The sequence below is a fragment of the Macrobrachium rosenbergii genome, chromosome 51 (genome assembly GCF_040412425.1).
Source record: "Macrobrachium rosenbergii isolate ZJJX-2024 chromosome 51, ASM4041242v1, whole genome shotgun sequence".
Taxonomy (NCBI): domain Eukaryota; kingdom Metazoa; phylum Arthropoda; class Malacostraca; order Decapoda; family Palaemonidae; genus Macrobrachium; species Macrobrachium rosenbergii.
Window position 1 is genome coordinate 43,027,233 of NC_089791.1, and position 23,263 is coordinate 43,050,495.

At 35.4% G+C, this 23,263-nt stretch overlaps 1 protein-coding gene across 3 annotated transcripts in view; it reads right to left on the minus strand.

Annotated features, from left to right (window-relative positions):
- LOC136833345 (solute carrier family 49 member 4-like) overlaps nt 1-23,263 on the minus strand; it is a 58,012-nt gene that overhangs the window by 34,469 nt on the left and 280 nt on the right. Inside the window, exon 1 of one of the 3 annotated variants that reach the window (XM_067095362.1) lies at nt 1,051-1,165. The exons of 1 other annotated variant lie outside the window; for it this stretch is intronic. The gene's annotated coding sequence lies outside the window, so the exon portion shown is untranslated. Of the gene's footprint in view, nt 1-1,050; nt 1,166-23,263 lie in introns of those variants that run through there. One more of the 3 variants, XM_067095361.1, reaches the window with a different exon arrangement.

The window sequence follows — 23,263 nt, forward strand, 5'->3', positions numbered from 1 at the left end:
ATATTTGATATGGAAATCTCTTTTAAAGAGCCCGCTTGCAAATATGTAGATGAGACTGTTCTCTGGTACATTAGAAGTCGGAGATATTGAGATACAACGAAAACTAGCATAATTAATTACTTAGTGAGGGTGCATTTAGGCGTGATTGATGGTAGGTGAAGAGAGTGTGTGTGTGTGTGTGTGAGAGAGAGAGAGAGAGAGAGAGAGAGAGAGAGAGAGAGAGAGAAATAGAGGTATTGCAAATGAAAGTTGTCTTAGGAGATAATGATTGTTGACTCCTTGCCCAGAATGTATAAAAAAAGGATTCAGGTACACTGCTCATTTGATTATAATTATTAATGGACAAGCCAATGCTAAGTTAAAAGGAAATGTGAATGGGAAAAGAAATTAGAATGGATTCATACAACGAGCTTTATCATTCTAAACTGCAGCCTCTGTTTACTGTCATCTTTATCAGAGTGGCATTGGAAGTTTCTGCACAATCTGGTAACTTTCAAATCGTAGTTATGGTCACGACTCTGGAGATCAAGAAAATTTGACCTTAACCCCCAAATAAGCCCCGAATATTTGAGTAAAGTGCTTTGCAATTTTTCTCATTGTAATGTGTAACAGGGCCAGGATTCCGCTCTATGTCTCCCGAAAGAATTAAAGTGAACAACATAAAATCAGTAGCAAAACTAATAAATCGACTCATAACAACAGTAACCTTGTACAAAATAGCAAACAAGTTGCCAGAAGCACGATTATGGCTAACTTAAACCTTAGCTGCAATTTGGTATATTTGATGATTGGAGGGTGGTTAATCAACATACCAACTTGCAACCCTCTAGGCTCAATAGTTTTTAAGATCTGAGGGCGGACAGAATAAAGTGCGAACGGACAGACAAAACCGACACAATAGTTTTCTTTTACAGAAAACTAAAATAATTCGGTCTTCGGAGAGCCAATGTTAAAGTTAATTGCAGAGACAATGTGCACTTTCTAAAGCAAGAAAAACTGAGTAATTAGTAAAATGACCGGTGAAAATAAATTGGACGCGGAAAAACATACCTGTTTTCACCTTCGGCTTATTCCTCTGACTGCTGAATCTGAAGCCACAATAGAAACAGTTTTTCTAAAGCAAGTATTAAATGACTAATGACTATCTGCGTTGGACTTTAAATAAACGACCTTCTTCAGGAACAATCAAATCATGATGAGATAACAAAGAGCCTTATCAACAATGTAACGTTGAGTTGAAAGCACAGTCTAATAGAGGTCGATAATACATTAATGGGTAATATGCTGACTGTGCTGCTCTGATAGGAGTGTTTCAGTGCTCTAGCATGAAAAACAATCTTTTTTTTTTAACACTCACACATGCACTTACAAGCACATGTTCCCTCTCGTCTCACACATACACACATACGTCCGCGATTGCACAGACACACAATGTATGCATATACAGTATACGCATATATATATATATATATATATATATATATATATATATATATATATATATATATATATATATATATATATATACATATATGAAGAAATTAAAGACCAGGTATATATATATATATATATATATATATATATATATATATATATATATATATATATATATACGTAGACGACTGCATATATGAAAGGTGAAAATAAAAGATAGGTATAGTATTGCGTATATATATATATATATATAAAGTGTACGCTATAATACACGAATATATATCTACCTGTCACGTGCAGTTGACTTATTATGTATGATATATATATATATATATATATATATATATATATATATATATATATATATATATATATATATATATATATTGGATCTTCTTAGGCAATACAGCTTAATAAACTGTTTGCAACTGTGTTTCCATGAGACTCATTATACCTGATCCTCTATAACTGGTCAACTAGTAATTGCAATGACTATTATTAGTGACCATCCATGACATTTCATTTTCCATATCTTTCCTGTCTTGTCTCAGTTACAGTGATATTCCAATTCAAAAGATACTTCAACAATATTTTGCTCTTATTTTCCTCTTAATATACAGAAACATCTTTTCTTCACTGTATCTAATTTCGTCTCATTTCAGGAATTTCATTTAAAATATCAACAACAGATGGAATACGGAGAGTGGAAATAAGTGAAAAATAAAATAAGTAAAAAATGCGCCTTACTTTCTTCGGCACAATCGAGTTTTCTGTACAGCCGCTACAGCGTATAACCTTGGCCACCGAAAATACATCTATTTTCGGTGGTCTCGGTATAATGTTGCACGAGCCTGCCCATGAACTAACCATGGCCAAGTGGGGGCCTATCCTACATCGTTAATTGCAGCAATGATTGGCTTTACTTTAACCTTAAATAAATTTTAAACACAATAGTTTCTTTAACAGAAAACACAAAAAGAAGTTGGGCGTAAAAGGGAATACTAGAAGGGAATCCAAAATAATAAAAAATAATTGCGTTAATCACAGCTACAATTCATTCAAATAAAAAAAGCACTAAAGAATGATCTGTGTTTATATAACCGCTAACATCATGAATTTAGTGAAACAAAAGTAATTACTCGCTAATCTTGAAATCAAAGCAGAACGAGGGCTTCTTCTGCAGTGCTCAGCTTGGCGTTCATAGATTACTTTCAATTGATGCAGTCATTAATCACGTGGACAGTTACACTGCTTTTATAGTGATACCCAAGATCCTTTGTTCCTTCCATAGTCACACTTCCTACTGACTTCCAAGAATTTCGCGACGGCCCTTAGTATTTCCACCACTCTCAGTCCTTTCCGTGACCTTAAAAAATTTCAGTAACAGGATCTGCAGCACCGTTTGTTGTTTGTTGATCAGTTCAGGCTTCCTAGTTTTCAGAAGGTTTCGCTCTTCGCGGCTAGACTGCTGTCTTATCAGCTAACACAGCGAGCTGATTATTCTGATTTCAGAGTGGCGTTTGCTTAAGTGAATCTCATTTGGACGAAGAACAATTAGCATTTAATGCATTGCTGAGTTAAATAATGTCGGCACTGTATGTAAGGCGCACCTGGATATCCATTTGTCCGTTCGCTGTGTAAGTTGTCGATAACGGACAGTTATTTGCAAATGCATGGACGTACAACGTGAATCAGTTATCAAACTGCATTGTACAATGCATTAAATAATGTACTTACCCACAAAGACTTGTGGGTAAATATGTCCAAACTAGATGTTAGAGATCACAAAAGTCTTTTATCAAAGACAACAGTATTCCCTCTTCTCAAAAAAAAAGAATACCGTGAAAATTCAAAAGTCGTGGCTTACTGTAGAAATAAGATTTCACAACGTAAAAGATAATCAGCGCTTCTCACGTGACTGAAATTTTACGAAAGGTTAAAATGACTTCCAAAGATGTTCAGAGACTTGAATTTCGAAGATCCCAACTCGCTTTTGATCAACTGTCTCACGAAGCTATTCTACCCAGAGTAAACAATATCGAGAACTTATTTAGCAACACATCTCAACATCTGTCAGCATTATTCCACACTGCAGAGTAGTTTCTTCCTCCGTCTCGCAACAGGTGATCAGGAACATTCCGCTAGTGCACGGAGGGCTGTCAATGCTTCAGTTATCAGTTATGGACTGCTGTATAGCAAGAGCCCGTGCCAGCACAAGGCTGGTTAAATCTAACTAGTAGTAGCAGCTTCAATTGACACCAAACTCAGAGACTGAAATTCGTGTAGTTGACTGAGTCACATCTTGACCAGCATTCCCGCAGGAAGAATTTATCAGCCACTGAAAGCAATTGTAATCTAGATGGTGTATTGTGGGGAGGCCTCCCAGGGAGGGAGGAAGGGAGGGAGGGCAGCGATGCAAATCCTAGTCAGGTTCCTGTTTAGATTCGTGGGTTTACCCCGCTGCAGAAGGGCATCTGATACCAACTTAGTAATTGCTCTGAAGATTAGAGCGTTATAGTTGGCACGCAAAGGCGGGGTCTGCCAAAAATTTGGTGGTAGAGAAAAATTCAAATTGTATATATATATATATATATATATATATATATATATATATATATATATATATATATATATATATATATACATATATATACAGAATATATATATATATATATATATATATATATATATATATATATATATATATATATATATATATATATTGTATAGACTGTATATTCCGCACGTCTCTCTCTCTCTGTCTCTCCTAAATGGTCTTCATTACTGCGAGGAACGCTCATTATGTTATTCCGCTAAGGCCACCACTATTTCACCCCGATAAAATGGGTTAAGAGATAGACCTACTAAATATACAGCCTTGAGTAGTAGTGAATAAATACATCCTAATGGACTGTCCTCCAGAGTAGGGCATATATCGGTTGCATAAAGGATCTCACAGCTACAAAGAAAACTATTTTAATCAGATAAAAAAAGAGAAGCGCGGGAGTAGGCAATCTTACGCAGTACGGAACGAATACTGTCTTATTAAAGTTTTATATCACTACAAGGAGACATAGAAGTGTTCTAAAGAATACTTATAAGAACAAAAGGACACCACGACTTCCCCATAAAACTTACACTGCGTTTATAAATGAAATCTGCTTCCATTAATGTTTACTCTCCGCCAACAACGCTCATGTGCTTAGATTATTTTTTTTTTATTTTTAAAGCTTTAATGGAAGGGATTAGCCATTTTAAAAACGTTAATGGAGATGTACATAATTTATATAGGAAAACTGTGGATTTTTCATAATGCAAGCAGACGTTCTTCGTGGGGAGATAGTTCGGAACGGCTGGAATAGGCAGGTCTTTCAAATATAAATTATGTGCTTCAAATATGTATGCATTCGTGTTTTTATAAAATCGGAAGTGTTTAAAACATTGCATACGCAAGGTGCACGAGCAAGAACACTTATGATGAACGTTTATGTGATATATATATATATATATATATATATATATATATATATATATATATATATATATATATATATATATATATATATATACATATATATATATATATAAAATATAAACTTTATCAAATATAAACTTTCACAATTGTTCTGCGCATTAATACAATACTAACAGGACCTCATTAAAACTGGATGGTATCTATCGGAGATATCTATTCAAGAAAGTTGCAAGCTTTCTAGGAATAGAAAGCTCGTAACTTTTCTTGAATAAATATCTCCGCTAGATACCATCCAGTTTAATAAGGTCCTGTTAGTATATATATATATATATATATATATATATATATATATATATATATATATATATATATATATATATATATATATATATATATATATATATATATATATATATATATATATATATATGACAACATTAATCTCGCCATCAAAAAATCCTGAGTTCAATTCCCGAGAGCCTAAATTTTACACACACAGATATACAGCATATATGTACATGTGTTTACCTATGTTAGATGTATATATATATATATATATATATATATATATATATATATATATATATATATATATATATATATATATATACACGTGCGTGTAACAGGCGTTTAAAAAAGATCTTACGGCATTTGAGTCCAGCCTTTTGTGGTGTGGGTTAACTTTATTCCATTACCAGTTTGTAACTAACAAAACTCTTTTAAAACTGAACTTCATCTAAATCCCCTTTTATCCTCCGGTCTTAAAATACTTTCTCGTTTTTCCCCCGTTCCTCGCATCCAGGTCAGGCAGCGATTGCTTTTAAAAAGCAGTAAATATGATGGTTCAGGGATGTTATGTTCTGCCCATACGTGGGAAAACGTATTTCCGACTTTGAAGTGGTACTTGAAGTTTTTGATTTTCGTATTTTAGTGTATAATTCTGAGGTACATTTTTTAATGAAGATTTCTTATTCATTCGTAAAAGACGCAAACGCTCACAGCTCCTAACAGGAATTAATAGCAGTGAGTATTTGATAATGTTTTGCTATGGAGATTTCTGTGCTTGTCTACGAATGAGAGAGAGAGAGAGAGAGAGAGAGAGAGAGAGAGAGAGAGAGAGAGAGAGAGAGAGAGAGAGAGAGAGCTCTTATATCTTAATATTAATTTCGCAGTTCTGAGAGGAATAAACTAAACCCTCTCATAGATATCAAAAGCACTGAAAGATTTTGTTAGTTTTTTCTGCAACCTATTCACATTTATTTTATTGTAGAGATGACGTCACGAGTCTTTAAACTGTCGTAATAGAATACCAGCAATTACAAAAGGCTCTCCGAAATGCTGAAAGCAAACAAATTCAACGCTGTTGCATTACCGAAATTTAAGCAAGAAGAGGCCGAATCTAATCTGGGGCCAAATGTTCTTTTAATCTTCCCATTATCCGCCTCAATTGCTGAAGCAGCGTTTTTCCGACATAGGAAAGGTATTTCACATATCTAAAGCTTCTTTTATTTTCCGTCTTTGTGCAACGTCAGTAAACTTGAGTAAAGTGAACGTTCCCAGGATCCAAAAATTATCCGAAGGGATGACTTGGAGTTTAGTTATAAGACAGTACACTTAGCATTTTCAACATACCAGCCTCCGAGGTACGTGACCCCAGTGAAATTATTTGTTGAATTTCGAACCTCACTGCCACCTGTGCCCGATCGCCAAGGCTTGTTTGCAAGATCCGGTATCGCTCGGGGTTTTCCAAGGTGGCTCCTCCTTTTTCTTTTATCAGGGCTTGTGGCCTGTTCAAGTTTGTAAACATTCATGGCTGACTTTGCTGACATATTGAATTTGTGATTTGTCTTTCAAATCTGTTTGCGATTGAAATTCCCTACGTAATTAATTGGTGCGTTTAGTTGTTTGCTTGATCATTTAATTTTTATTTAGTCATTAGTTTATTTATTTATTTGATTTATCTATCTCTTTATATATCTATTTATTGAACTATCTATGTTTCTCCAGTTTTTTACTGACACGAAAAAAAAATGCTTTTTTCTGAAGATTTTGTTGGTCAATGTCTCTCTCTCTCTCTCTCTCTCTCTCTCTCTCTCTCTCTCTCTCTCTCTCTCTCTCTCTCATTTCATTTTCATGAACCCATCACGTTTCAATTTCTCCAGCGCTACTGAGCCTTTCTTCACACTCAGTCCATCTCCTCTTACCCGGGTGAAATGTTTCATTATTTTGCCCATTTCTTTGTCTAGCTTTCTCATTTAATTTCCCTGTTTCAGGGTTTTCTTATAGACATTTTCTACACGCTTACATTTTAAAATTAAACCAACCATGCAGTGTTAACAAAGCAATACAATTTTTTTAGTTTTTTAATCTATTTTTATGTGATTCACTTCATGTGCGCGTAGGCGATCAGTGTGAGCTGCTTTCGTAACTGTGACAAAATCTTCGATTTTTTGCTTGTCTGAAATATCGGATGTCGAGTTATAACAGTCACCTCTTACGTGACAAAAGCTTCTGGCGGCAAATACATTGCAAACTTATCGATGACGGCTATAAAAGGATTAAATTCTGAGGTACAAAGAAATGTCGAGACCTAATTTAAAACAAAGAGGACCGGTGTCCGTTTCCAAAAGGACTCGCTAAAACCGCTCTTCTGTTATCGTGACATAAAGTTCAGAATCATAAGTCATTTCTAAAGTTCCTCATGACAAGGTATTTTGAAGTTGTTAATTGCGAAACCGAGTGTTGCCATTAGTATAACCTATTTGTTTATTTTTATCGGTTATCAGGGAAAGTAAATATTAATTGTTACTCTAACTTTCCATGATACTCAGACGAGATTATTTAAAAAAATTATCCGGTCATTTCAAAATGCACATTAGGTACAGATTAGGCTGATTACACCTGTCTTTGCTTAAGGTTATTTTTAAGATCTGAATAAAAACACACACACACACACACACACACACATATATATCATATATATATATATATATATATATATATATATATATATATATATATATATATATATATATAATATATATATATATATATATATATGTATATATATGCATCATATATATGTATTTTATATATATATTTCTATACATATACATATAATATATATACATATACACACACACACACATATATATATATATATATATATATATATATATATATATATATATATATATCCAGGAAGTTGCCTTTCCTGTTTTTGGCGTGTATTTGTGATGAGATTGCAAGGCCTGTGCCCTTCTTCACCTTAATTGCAACCCACCTTTGTAGACTCTCAGTCTACGTACCAAATTTAAAACGTAAAGATAACTCACTCATCAACAATTACCACTGAGATTAAGTTGTGAAATATATAAACATTTCTGCTGAAATGTCGACACTGCAAACGATTTACTGTATATTGCGTGATATCAATTTTGAATCGCTAGCAAGGAAGTGCTTACTTACGAATTCAGAGAGCAAATCAGTTTCGTTATCCGCCTGGAACTAAACCGCAAGTGCTGAAATATGCTGACGATATCTGAAAGGTAAAGAAGGCTCAGGAGCATAATAAATGAGTCTATGACATCTTTAGTAGGCCTGATTATTACAAAAATAGCATATGTAAGTTATCATTGATAAGTCAAAAGGTTGCCAACAGAAATTGTTAGTATGGATCTCTTCCTCATACAAAGAGCAGCGTTTGAAAATGTATGCATTTCATTACGAAGAAGACACTGAGTGGATACGATGGTGTGTCCCAACACCAGCTCCAAACTATTCTAGTCTTCAGGTCGGATTAAAATGCTCATTATTTAGCAGAAGAGTCGTCGGCATCAACTGCGTCCTAGAGAGGAAGCGAGGTAGAAGCTGAGAGAGAGAGAGAGAGAGAGAGAGAGAGAGAGAGAGAGAGAGAGAGAGAGAGAGAGGAGACTGTACAGCACTACTTGAGCCAAATGAGAATACATTTACCATTAGCACTAAGCAAAAGCCTGTGATCTCTCTCTCTCTCTCTCTCTCCCTCTCTATCTCTCTCTCTCTCTCTCGGTCTCCGTAGTGACCTCGTGTATAAGAAATGCCATTTTATTGTTACATTAATGGTAATAAGCTGAGATGGCTACCAACTTTGCACAACCCTTTAACTGTCACACTGAGTCCAAGCCCAAACTTTTAGATAAAAATTACTTTTCAGTTCTGTACTGTGATACAAGAGTCGCCACCTTCTCCACACTACTGATGCTCCGCAACCTCTGCTTCTTGCTAAGGCCCTCACAGAAAGTGGCTAATCTACGAACACCGTCTTCATCCAGCAACTGAAGGCAGTTAAAATTCAAGCCGGCTGAGCAAAGTTTGAGCAGCCTACAAGAAATCCAAAGGATGACATCAAATAGGTTAACTGAAGGGATCACCAAAGCATCAAATGCCTCACATCAGAGATCATGGTTTAGGCTACATGCTCCTGAATGTTTAGACCCACACACCAGGGATCCCCCTGCATCCCATAATTAGCCAAACCTTCACCTACCTACAGATAAGCTAAATGTCTCAATGGAATAATCACATCTATTCATTGGCAAAATTTCTCAAGAAGATCAAGCACTCCACTGATGATGGCACCATCGCCTCTATGGATGTTGACTCCTTATTCGCAGACGTTCCCGTTGATGAAAGTATTGACCTGACCATCAATCGTATTTAAAAGTACCCCTTGATAGTCGACCTGAATATCCCGGGAGCTGCCGTTTTTCCTCTCCTAGAGACTTGTATAAAAAAAGGACTCTTTCACCTCCTTAAAAGCTACACTTGCATCCAAACAGACGGAAATATTGTACGGTAGAAGTTTCGTTCCTCCAGAGAAAGAAAACGAGATGCTCTTGTTTTGTCTTGTCCCCTCCGATGGATGACGAACACACGAACACACACGTGTGTTTGGAAGAGACGGCGTCGGGGCGACGGGCTCTTACAGGATTGCTATTTGGTGCCATTTTTCCTCATTTCTGTATGGGTTGGGCAGAGGAGTGTGTCTTACCCAAGGAACAATGCAAGAGCTAAAAAAAAAACCTCTAGTCGACCCACACCTTATTTCTTGACTTCCTCATGAACACAGAGTTGCTTTGCAACTTGGATATAATATACTCTTTTTATTTAGAGAAATCGCACCAAAGACAATTTACCTCTCCATTTCTAAATGAATGACAAATAAAGGGGAGCTACATTCGGTATTCAGTAACAGAGAATAAAGATTTATAAGAAAGGTCAAAACAAACTTTACGCAAATCCACTTAGATTTTAAATGTATTAATACACACACACACACACACACATATATATATATATATATATATATATATAATGTGTGTGCGTGTGTATATATGTATGTATGTATGTATGTATGTATGTATGCATGTCTATCCGCACACACTTGCATTATCTGAGAACAGCAGCTCTAGAGAAAGATGATAAGATTAATTAAGCTCTTTCTCAACCAATTATCGTAAACAGATAACGAAAACTCCCAACTGAAACACGTTCAAACAAGAACAAGCCCTCCGGGTTGCAGGCGGCTTCAGCTATCGTAATTAAGCGTAATCTGAGAAAAAAAATTATAATCCTCTCAGGCGTCTCAAGATAGTCTTTGAAATTAAACGTCTCATTGGATGTAAAATACATATCTCTCTCTCTCTCTCTCTCTCTCTCTCTCTCTCTCTCTCTCTCTATATATATATATATATATATATATATATATATATATATATATATATATATATATTATGCATATTAAATTCAGAATAATCATATAGTTTCTTTTAATGCAAGTAAGGTTTTGTGCATGGACATTAAAGATCTGTCTTATGGATATTCTAAATTCAGAGTTATAGCTTTGGATTTAGAGAAACAACACACACACACACACACACACACTCACACTCTCTCTCTCTCTCTCTCTCTCTCTCTCTCTCTCTCTTTAATTTTTATGTATTGTTCTAGGTTTTCAAGTGTTTTGATGAGGGTAGATGGACTGGAAGAACGCATTATTAAACATTCTCTCGTTAATGGTAATCCTTGCATTTTTCTCTTTCTCTCGTTACAAAATAGTTCTTCTTCTTCGTCGTTTTAACGTGCTTTTATACCCATTTTTATATGGGGTAAGCACGGTGCCTTCTTTGAAGGACTTTGATTTGGCGGTGGGGGTAGGCTTGTAACCTCGACCAGCTGCCCTGCCTGACATCGCTTGGGCCTTTGTTGCCGAACGTGTACATGTATTGCCGAAACCCCCGCTCCCTTTCTCCCCAGCAGCACGAGGAGAACTGGGCTGGTAGTTCGACAGTTCGAGACGTGTGAGGTGTCTGTTATGTTTTTTAGAAGATGTTGTAGTGGCTTTGTTTATGTGTGTATTAGTCTGTAACATCCATTTTTTCAGCAAACCTATCCGTTGATTACATACGCAATCCCGATGTCTACACGATAGCAAAGTTTCCGCCTCTGACTGGTCGGCTGCTGGATTGAACCCTCGCCACAGGCTTCTATGAAGTCTGTAGTTTGCCACTCTACCAACCAAGCCATCGAGGCTCTCGTTACAAAATAGTTCATTCTGACTAAAATACACATTATTTGATAACAAGAAATTTTAATGATGTCCCGATTACAGTAAATTCTAGGTTGCTGTTGTAGTGAGACTAGTGCTAATTTACAAAGGAAGGTCTAACGTTTATTTGATAGAGAAGATGAATTGTTTTCTAAATAAAAATACAAAATGTAAAAATAAAAGAATATAAACGTTGCTTGTGTTTTGATACAAAGTTTTTCTTTAACAGTGGTTTTTCAGAGGACTTAATTGATCAATTATTATTGATAAGCAGTCATGTGGTGTGGGAATGCGGAAAATAGTCTGAATTTCTGTATTTTCTTTTCAGCTTTCATGAATGACACCAGAAATAAATGCTGCCCTCTTTGTAGCATGGCATTTTAAAAAGCAGACAATACATCATAACGTTTGATCAATTAATCGTTGATTTGCAGTCACGCAGCTTGGCTCTGTGGCGTCAAATTACTTTCCTTGTATTTATCATTTCAGCCTGTGGAGCCTGCTGTGAAATATATCCTTCTAGCTTTCAAAAGCCAATTGTTCGATCAAAGGAAAACATTCAATACATCGCCATTCATTGGCAAAGGGCATCATACAACTATCGTTTGCAGGCAATGACCTCGGTTTTATGTATTCCATCAACGGGCTTGACTCTGTGATTGATTAGTCGTAGATAGTCATGAATCAAGCCATAGCCATTCGTGTGCGTCCCTGTATTTACTTCCAGTCCTTCATCTTTGAGGTTATTTGTATGCATTATGCATCACACTGAAGATATTTCTCTTTGTGAAGAAACAATCAGAAGCGAAGAATGAATAAATTATATAAAAATCAATTTTCACCAACCCACTCATACACATGCACAAACATACATATACTGTGTGTATATGTATATATATATATATATATATATATATATATATATATATATATATATATATATGTATGTATATTTGTTCTTCAGAGTTTTCCCCAGCCAGCACCGGGTTGGTCAGTAGTGTGTATATATATATATATATATATATATATATATATATATATATATATATATATATATATATATATATATATATATATACATATCTCTCCAACACTGGCATCACTGCATGATGCAAAGGGCCTCTGTGAAATTAGTGCTCATGTCTTTTTCTGTCCTTTCTCTTCTATGAATCTCCACTCCACCCATCTCCAGCCTTCCTTCTAATACTTCTCATCCATATAGGTCTAGGAGTTCCAACTTTTCTGATTCCCACATAAGCACGGTGCTATTCATACTAATCATACTAATGCCATTACTACACTTATCAATTTGTAGATGAGTGGTCGTTTTCAAGATTTTCGCGTTTTTTCTGAATCTCCATAAAGTGGTTGGAATCGTCCTACTAACTTACAGCAATTTTCTTCTCTAGATAAGGGTGGTGGTCATCACAGACTGGAAATGTGACTCCCCAAATATGAAAATAATCTCTTAACCTTCAGTGTTAAATAAATCTTATCGACCTCTACCTCAGGCTGTTAAAACCATGAGATAAAGAATCGCGTATCACATTTATTTATTCCACGAACAGCCGCAAAGGAAGACCTCTGAGCAATGTTTTAATCTGCTCTAATAAGATTCAAGAACAATCTTCTGTTGGTGATAAGGGCATAGCTTCTTCGCATACCCTGTGCCAGGAGACAGATCCTCCCATGACGGGTAAGTTTGTCAGACAATCCGTTGAAGCTCGGTTAAAAATGTTATGAAACGCAATTATCTCTTTATATCTTTGCTGATTTGCCCGATGATAAGAAAAGATAGCGTTCTTTAAAAAACTTTTTAATTTCATACACATTAATTTTATGCACTGCATTTCACAAGCTTTGCAACATTTGCGAACGTTATTTTTCCGTTAAGAGGACTTATAAAAGTAGTTAATTAAATATGCATTAAATAAGAGTACAAATCCCAATCCAGAATTGTGATACCTTTCTCCGTAACATTCCTCGCAAACTCGCCCTCAAACTCACTTAACGCTGTGTGCTGTTACGAGAGCAATGCCATCTCTGAATGTGGTATTGGGCTTCCGGAATTTCGAAACTGCACCCATAAGGTATCAGCATCAGTCGCTTAACAGTGAGTAGTAACCTCTCTCGGAGAGATCCCATCCTTTTAAAATGTTCTTGAAATAACAAGAGGAGCTTTTAACACACGGGACTCCACCAAAATAAGAGCAGATGCGCTGCAAGGTAAGAAGAGCATCAGAAACCTGGCATCCCCCCAACTTTGTCCATTATTTTGCCAAAGTTTTCGAAGAAGAATGACAATGGCGCATGAACAACAAGCGGAGGTCCTTTGGTCTAGGATCTAATGGGATCTTTAGATCAAGGACGTAGAACGATGCTGTATTGGCTCTCTTTGAGATCGTAAACTATTGAATATTGAGAGAGGAAATGGCCCACTCTGCGATGTCAAGGCGATGCACCAGATCCCCATAACATCGTTAGGCGTGCGGTGCGGGAACGGTGGTTGTGGGGTGGGGTGGTGGGTAGGGGGGGAGTGTTGGTGGGTGGGTAGGGTGTAGGATATGACGATGGCAGGAGGATGAGGGGAGAGGGGTGGGCAGTGGTGCCGCGGAAGCTCGTAGATGACGTGAATATTTACATTTTTGGTTTCGCAATGGAGGTCATTCTGTTTTTGTTTACACGAATTGTGCCCTGTCATCTGTCCTTGTTAAGGAGTAAAACAACTACACTGAATTCAGTTCAGTCCCGGCTGTTTCGTCGTTAGTGGAAATCGTATCTTTGTTGTATTTATCTATGTAATAAAAAAAAATATACCTTTCCTCTCTCAGTCTTTGTCTTTGTGCTGACCACCTGGTTTTTTTTTCTCTCTCTCTCAATAAATATCCGTCAGTCTATTGATCTCTCATCATGCATTTTATATCACTGAAATTACAGGTTCTTTATATCGAATTTTATCCCTCATAACTGGGGGCGGGGGTGGTCGGCCGTTCATGGCTACTCTTTTTCCATGCGAGACGAACTTCAGATCTTTACATGCTAATGATATATATATTTTTTAAGCAATAAGCCTTCATTATTTTTCAAACTGACTTGAGAGCTTTACTGGTCATTTTTGTTTAAATCACGATTTTCTCTTACTAATCCTCTGGTAATGAGCCCACTTGATTGCCAGTGCACTCAGACACACTATCTTTTGTTTATTTCGTTTTAACTTTTAAATTTGTCCTGTGAGGTCCAGGGCTGTCGCCGGGACCCCCATGACATCCTCGCTTCAAAACAAAACACGACGCACCGAAACTCTCAGGAAACAGATCCAGCGCTCCTGATTCAAACGATCTTTTGTGCATTTTTCAGAAGATACTTTACGTTCTCGTCAGAACTGTAATTACTAATGTAGGTGCATTGCAAGCTTTCTAACCATACGTATTTGAAATCTCTTCCTGATCTGTATATAGAATTGTTAACCATTCTTCAGGTGTGAGAAAACACATCTGACTGTATATAGAAGTCCATCTGTTTTTTTAATGTCAAAATGCTTACTTTTCCGCTCGCAGCAAGTTCTTGACCTGTCAGAGATTTTGCAATCTGCTCTGAGCAAGAGCCCGTGCTGGCATAAAGGCAGTTTAATCAATAACAATGTGTCAATAAATTAGAATACCTTGAACCTGCCTCTTACTCGCCGCCTCGTTATAGTCGTCATAAATTTATGCTGCTACTTCTGTTCACTACTGTTACTAACTAATAATAATAATAATAATAATAATAATAATAATAATAATAATCATGTTGAGGAAATTCACAATGATGACTGGTGTACATATATAAATATCATATATATATATATAAGATATATATATATATATATATATATATATATATATATATATATATATATATATATAAGTAAATGAGAGCTTTCAAGAAACTCATCAGTTCAACCTCCTTGGGGTTTATAAGGAGAATCGACCAGGTTCTCGAAAGTTCTCGCTTTATATATATATATATATTGTGGATTTTTCGCCATTTAAGAGACTCAGGCAAATTATAAGATTTTTATAAATAATAATAATAATACAATAATAATAATAATAATAATAATAATAATAATAATAATAATGATACTCTTTTACCCAGTGAGTTTTCCGTCCTAGTCCAGACAATTTCTCGCACCGCGTGGCTAAATATCAAATTTTATTTTGCAAGTTGTTTCCGAATATGACATGTATTAGGACGCCAAAGATCCTTCTTTTGCCTTTTTCGAAGATTAAAAGCGTTTTGCTATAAATGTTGTCAAACCTTTCGTACCCAACGAAAGAAAATCCTCATGAAAAGAGGTATAAAATGAAGAGAATGAAGAGTCTAGTGGATTTTCTTTAAATGAATTTAGCAATGCGAGAGAAGTGAAAACTGAGTTGGATAGTTTTTTAGTTTTCTGAAAGGGGAAACTGTTGTGCTGGCTTTGTCTGTCCATATACTTTTCTGTCCGCCCTCAGATCATAGAAGCTACTGGGCTAGAGGCTGCAAATTGTGTGTTGATCATCCACCCTCCAATCATCAAACATACCAAATTGCAGCCCTCTAGCCTCAGTAGTTTTTATTTTATTTAAGGTTAAATTTAGCCATTATCGTGCGTCTGGCAACGATATAGGACAGGCCACCACGGGCCTTGGTGCAAGTTTCATACAGCATTATACCAAGACCACCGAGAGATACATCTATTTTCGGTGGCCTTGATTACACGATGTACAGAAAACTCGATGGCGCCGAAGAAACTTCGGCGCATTTTTTGCTTGTTGCTAATTTTCCTAATTTCAGCTTTCTACAAAATTCTTCGTCGCCCACGCTTGAAATTTCCTGTAAGCCTTTACATGTCTGTACGTCTGATTTAAACATTTATTTGTTTATCTTTCGGAAATGTCGCAAAACTGTCATCACCATTTTACTGAAGCACAGATGATTAAAATGTATGAATTTATTAATCAAGGAACTTTAAATTATATAAACGGTGTGCTCTGAAATCAACAATAACCACAGCAGCCAGAGTAGTGTTGATAACGATTATAGCAACAAGAACTAATTAACGCTAATGTTGCGAGATATTACCTATATGAATTTTCCTGTTCGAAAAAATTAGGCCTGTAATAACATAACTAGATTGCAATGATGTTCGACAAAATTAGGCCTGTAATAACATAACTAGATTGCAATGATATCTAAGTCAAATATTTATTGTGAATGACATGTACCCATTGCATACTTTAAATTTCTTTTTAATTAGTGTGCACAAAGAATAGTTGAATTCCTCAGATACTGATCAGCCATCTGCCTTCGAAATTCCTGCATCAAAGTACATATTAGCAAGGGAAACATCAAAGAGCTGGCGATGTATTACGCTCTCCCTCCTCCGTGTGATGAAACTCAAGGACACAACGTTGATTAACATCAATCAACCTCGCTTTCAAGGTGAAATGAAGAGGTTAATGATCGATGCCCATTCGCAGCAGTTGATGACTTTACAATACGCAGTCATCAGGCGTCAATGGGGGTCATTTGAAGCGCATGAGGTCTCCTATCGATGATCTGTTTGTACATCTGATTGGTTGAATTTTAATTCATGGCATAAAAAAGGCCGAATTAGTTCATTGAGGTAATATCTTCCCTCTTTTTGTCAAAGGCGATTCTACGATCTACCAACTTCAAAGTAAACCTTACAAAGTGCATGTGAGTACTCAATTTCATCTAAGATTCTGGTAGCCGCACACACACAGTCACGCACACACACACACATATTATAGCATATATATATATATATATATATATATATATATATATATATATATATATATATATATATATATATATATATATATATAGAAGGCAAACCTAATCTCACATCCCCTGTCGTGTCACGCAGAAATGACAATTTCAGTTCTGTATAATAGTGTTATGACACAGTATTTCTTTTTTGTTTTACGTTGCACCACATATGAATGACTCCGTTTCTGTCCAGGACTTTCACTTGATAGTAATGCAGGGACTCAGTAAGTTAGGTTGGAATGTCTATTAATATTTTCACTTTTCCCGGAGGGGGTAAGAATTCACCGGGCACGGTTTTTCATAAGTTTTATTCTAACACTGCTATTTCACACGTATTGCCACCTGGACTTAGAAATTTCTTGATGTTAAGAGAGCGAGTGACACAATCCTACCCAATTGGTTTTCTGGCAATCCTGGCTAAAAATTGATCAGAATGAACTCTGGGACCTATGTGAATAAAACTCCGCCTCCTTGAGGACTGCCTGTTTACTCTTAATGGTTCAATCTAACTCCCACTTTTGGCAAAGGACAAATCAGGTCAATTTGCTGGGACCTTTCACTTCTTAGTCTGTCCCCTAACTCCTCCTTCCTTTCCCACTTCTTGGAGGTTTTGTTATGTGTTAGTCTTCACTTTACTGGTCCCAAGGACTCATCATTTTAAACTATCAACATCAGTGTCTCTCTCTCTCTCTCTCTCTTTAATCCCTATCAGTGAATCTCTGTATTCACTGCATAACATCAAATACACACACAAACACACACACATATACGAATATATATATATATATATATATATATATATATATATATATATATATATATATATATATATATAATATATATATATATATATATATATATATATATAATCTTTATATACTTATATATATATAGTGTATATATATACATATATATATGTGTGTATATATATTCTGAACTGAAAACTGTATTCTCATTTCTGCGTGAAACGACAGAGGATGTGAGATTAGGCTTGTCTTCTACAACGCTCCTTTCTCTCTGTAGCCTACGTAGGATCGCTTCCAGCTCCCGACGATTCCGGCACGTGCATTGCTTTCCCGCGGATTAGATGTCACGAAATCTTTTAGTCGACTCGCAATTCCTGGAAACATCTTGAATAAACTAATCACACAGAATTGTTTCTGGACGTCAGCAAGGCCTACACAACTTTACAAATTTCTTATTCAGCAATTATTTCTTCAAAAGTGATCTATGATTAATTAATTTGTACAACTCAAGTCTCGGAACATCAGAGAAAATTATGCATACCCACACACACACACACACACACATATATATATATAATACATACATAGATATTTATATATATATATATATATATATATATATATATATATATATATATATATATATATGTATAGATAGACAGATAGATAGATAGACAGATATAGGGATACATATATACATTGACATTTACACACACACATATATATACACACATGGAGTATCTACATATATGTATATACTGTATATATATACAATATATACATATATGTACGTATATATTCTATGTATTTATGTGTATGTATGTAAAAGAGCATCCATGCATGTATGTATGTACGAATTTAGCAAGTATTTGCATGAGTTTGAAATTTAATGACAAAAATTTTTGTTCCTACTGAAACATTAAGAAACTCATGAAAGGTTACCTAGAATTCCATGCACTGAATGTTAATGATGAAGCGAAAGTTTTATGAAATTTAATGCCACTATTCACGGAGGCAGTTGTATTGCAATATCTTGTATCATGGAACAGGCAATTTTGTTGCACACACATATATATATATATATATATATATAAACAATACAGACAAAACAAATCCTGATGCACTGCAACAATGCAGACGAAAACAAATCTTGATGCTTTTCAACACTGCGCATTCAACGTCGAATTCTCTCTTCATTAGTCTCATTGTTGTTGTGTCCAAACTGATATTCGCGCTTATTCTTCTCCTAGCATCTACCTCGCATTGTCGTTATCACAGTTATCACAGTCCTTTCACAATCAATTCAGAGCGATTATTCTGTAACCGCCGGATGCGTCCAGCAACCTTCATCCGCCACAGATGAGAATCAGGCCCAGTGGTTGCTTTCGTTTCCCCTCCAGTGATAACATTCGACCTTGGAAAATAAAGAGCGGTTCAAAATACGATAAAAGCATCAACTTGCGTCATCAAATTTTCAGTAACATACGTAATTATGTAAGATCGGGAAACCCAGTTCCCGAAACGATTTTTAAAAATCTGTGCAATTTTTTGTTTTATTCACGGCAAATGCAATTGTGACCTGGGATTATGCAGGCTAATACAATTGTCCGCCGTTTATTTCGTAAATATTTTACGGCAAATGCTCAATAACCGAACAAATAAGTTACTGGAAACAGAGCGAAAAATATCGCTTAATTTAGTGGAGCATTTTGGTGCAGATAGTCCGCAATCAATTAGTCGTGAAAACTGATTAAAGCACGGGAATTTTCAACATGATTTCATGTCGCATTATTGAACTGATGCACTCCTGCTGAAAGAATGCTAAGGTTAGTATACAGGGGTCATTCGGAAGGACGGTCCAGTGACCTCATGTACCCCGGGTCCGAAGATATAAAGGGAAACAAATTAAAATGAAAAGGGTTGTGTATATATATATATAACATGAATATATATATATATATATATATATATATATATATATATATATATGTGTATATATATATATAATATTATATATATAATGAGCATATATATATATATATATATATATATATATATATATATATATATATATATATATATATATATATATATATATATATATATATATATATATATATATATATATATATATATATATATATATAGAGCTTGTTGGCAATGGTACGCTGGAGCTCGCGCTGCTGTATCCCCCTCCCCCGATCCCCACTACACCGCCCCACCTAGGGCGGACAAACAGGTTTGCAGGAGGAGGATGGATGTCTCCTCTACCCTCCCATTCCCCTACATACGCCGCCCCCACCCAGGGGAGAGCAAGCAAGATCAGATCCACTCGGATTTTATTATTATAGATATACAGTATATACTGCCCATCTATCGTTTGAGCCTGCGTTGTGTAAGGTGTCATTGAGCCAGAGGAAGGAATAAAACAAGAAATTTGAACATTTCTTATTTTAATTATCCCACACATACACACACACACACACATATAATATGCATATATATATATATATATATATATATATATATATATATATATATATATATATATATATGTTTACGTATTTCCCTGGGTTTATGGTATTTTACAGGTCGGCAACGGAAACTTTATTAAACTGGCTCTTGAGTTTTGACTTCATGTAAAGGGAAATCGTAAAAAAATAAGAAAAGGGGGAGAATTTTGGAGGCTGAAGGCTCTACTTCATAAGGAAATGTTACATAAACACTTGGGGACTAAATTAAAGAATTATATTTACAAGAGCAAGCATTTGAAGGGAAAATGGATAAGTAAATTGACAAATGGCTTGCAACGCCCGAAGATCCGTCTACTGGAGTCTTGACTAAAGGCAGGGCACAGTCCAAGATGAGTCCACTGCGAATAGGTCCCTCTTAGGGGAAGCAGGTCTCTGACGAAGAAGGACGAGGGGCGATCACTGACGATGCACGCTGTCCCTCGAGGATGACTGGGGTCTGGAGTCGGACGGGGGAGAAAAAATGGTCTCCCAGCAAAGTTACCGCTCGCCTGTGTATATGGCTGTCCCTCGTGGACTGTTACTGCATGGCTTCTGCCCCCACAACTAACTAACTCTTTACCGCTTCTCTTCCTTTAAGGCACGCGGCCAGTGGGCCATGCAAACGATTTAAATCACTGGCCAGGTGTTCAAGATTCGATGGCCTCTTCCCAGGTTTTCCTGGGGAGGTAAGACAATTCAAGCAGCTTAATTTGCCTTTAGAAGGCCGTTTTTAAGGAGCTTAGTTGGGCTAAGCTTCTTAAAAGGGAGACAGCAGTAAGTCTCCTCTCTTTTGCCCTTTTTATCTGTGTCATCTAATATCTGTTTCCAGGTAAAAAAGAAGGACAGATCAGAGTGTTGATAACCAGGCCTGATTTCTAGGTCAACTACGATCAGCCATGCAGTTCTCAATAAACATAGTGTAAATTAGGTTGGGGAGGCACGCTGTACACGACTTCTGTTGATTATGATTATATATATATATATATATATATATATATATATATATATGTATATAACCATATATATGTATATATATTTATATAATATATATATGTATATAATATATATGTATATATATTAACTGGCATTTTGATATTTACAATTACATGCACACCCAGTAAAAAGTAACCGGTGATAATTCTATCAGGGACATTTGAAGTAAAGTGAATTGGATATCAAACGACATTTATAGGTTCATGATTGTATATAAATCACAGTGTGATAAAAATTTCATATATATATATATATATATATATATATATATATATACATATATGTATATATATAATGCATATATATATATATATATATATATATATATATATATATATATATATATATATATATACATAGAGAATCTACTGGTCACTTTTACAGACACATATGTAATTCTAATAGCCAAATGCCCTCTTAACTTCCTCGAATTCTTCTGCGCTTTTTGGATATGCTTGTAACTCGAAGCCCAAACACAAGAAAATTGAAGAGACTTGTGATTTGCCAGTCATGAGACGAAAAATTAAACCCAGGTCACCTTAACCACAAGGAGGTCACGTTGCCGACCTGACCACGAGGATAAAGTCATTACCTTTCGTACATACATATACCTGTCAAGTTTTCAAATATATTTATTAGAGCTGAATAGACCCATCCTCACCATCATGCCATGGGCAATCGCTTATTGCTTTTTAGGCTGAAATATATGTAGAATCTACTGTCCTTTTACCAGACACATAATATGTAATTCGAGAAGTTAAGAGGGCATTGTGGCTATTAGAATTACACACACACATACACATACACACACACATATATATGTATATATATATATATATATATATATATATATATATATATATATATATATATATACTGTAATATATATATATATATATATATATATATATATATATATATATATATATATATACTGTAATATATATATATATATATATATATATATATATATATATATATATATATATATATATATATACTGTATATATCCGTGTGTGCGTATGTATTGAACTTTTCATTTTCAAGAAAATGTAAATATATAAAAAAAATTTGTGCATGCGCATGAAGTGGAGAGAGAGAGAGAGAGAGAGAGAGAGAGAGAGAGAGAGAGAGAGAGAGAGAGAGAGAGAGAGAGCGATGAAACCAACGTTTTCCCTGGGATAAAAACGGCAGTACATCTCTGGCACGACAGCCAATGATCCATTTACTTAAAAGCTTACCCATACAGCGACGCAAGAACTTTCAAAGCAGAGCGTATCCCCAAACACGACGTTAAGTGCCAATCTCTTCAAAGCATTTTAGGGGGAGATGTGGAACGATTTCTGGTGAATGGACCTTCGCTCTGAAAATGTGTCCTCGCTTTATTTTGGCTTCATGTTTTCATATGCCGTACTTTTGACTGTTAAATCCTGCTTTGGAATTCTCTTGATTCGTATGTTTTTCCTGAATCTTTTTTAGTAAATGGCCGTCTCGGTCTCTTTATCGGAAATGACATGATAATAGATAACTTTGTACCTACGGAAAATGAAAAATTAAAATTCTGTAACTCAGGCCATCAACTGAACAGGTAATGTGGTGGTTAGAAAATGTCTTAAAATGGAGAAACAAATCTAAAGTTATGTAACTGTACAAATATAATTAGAAATAAAATTATACAGATTCTCGAAAGTTCTCC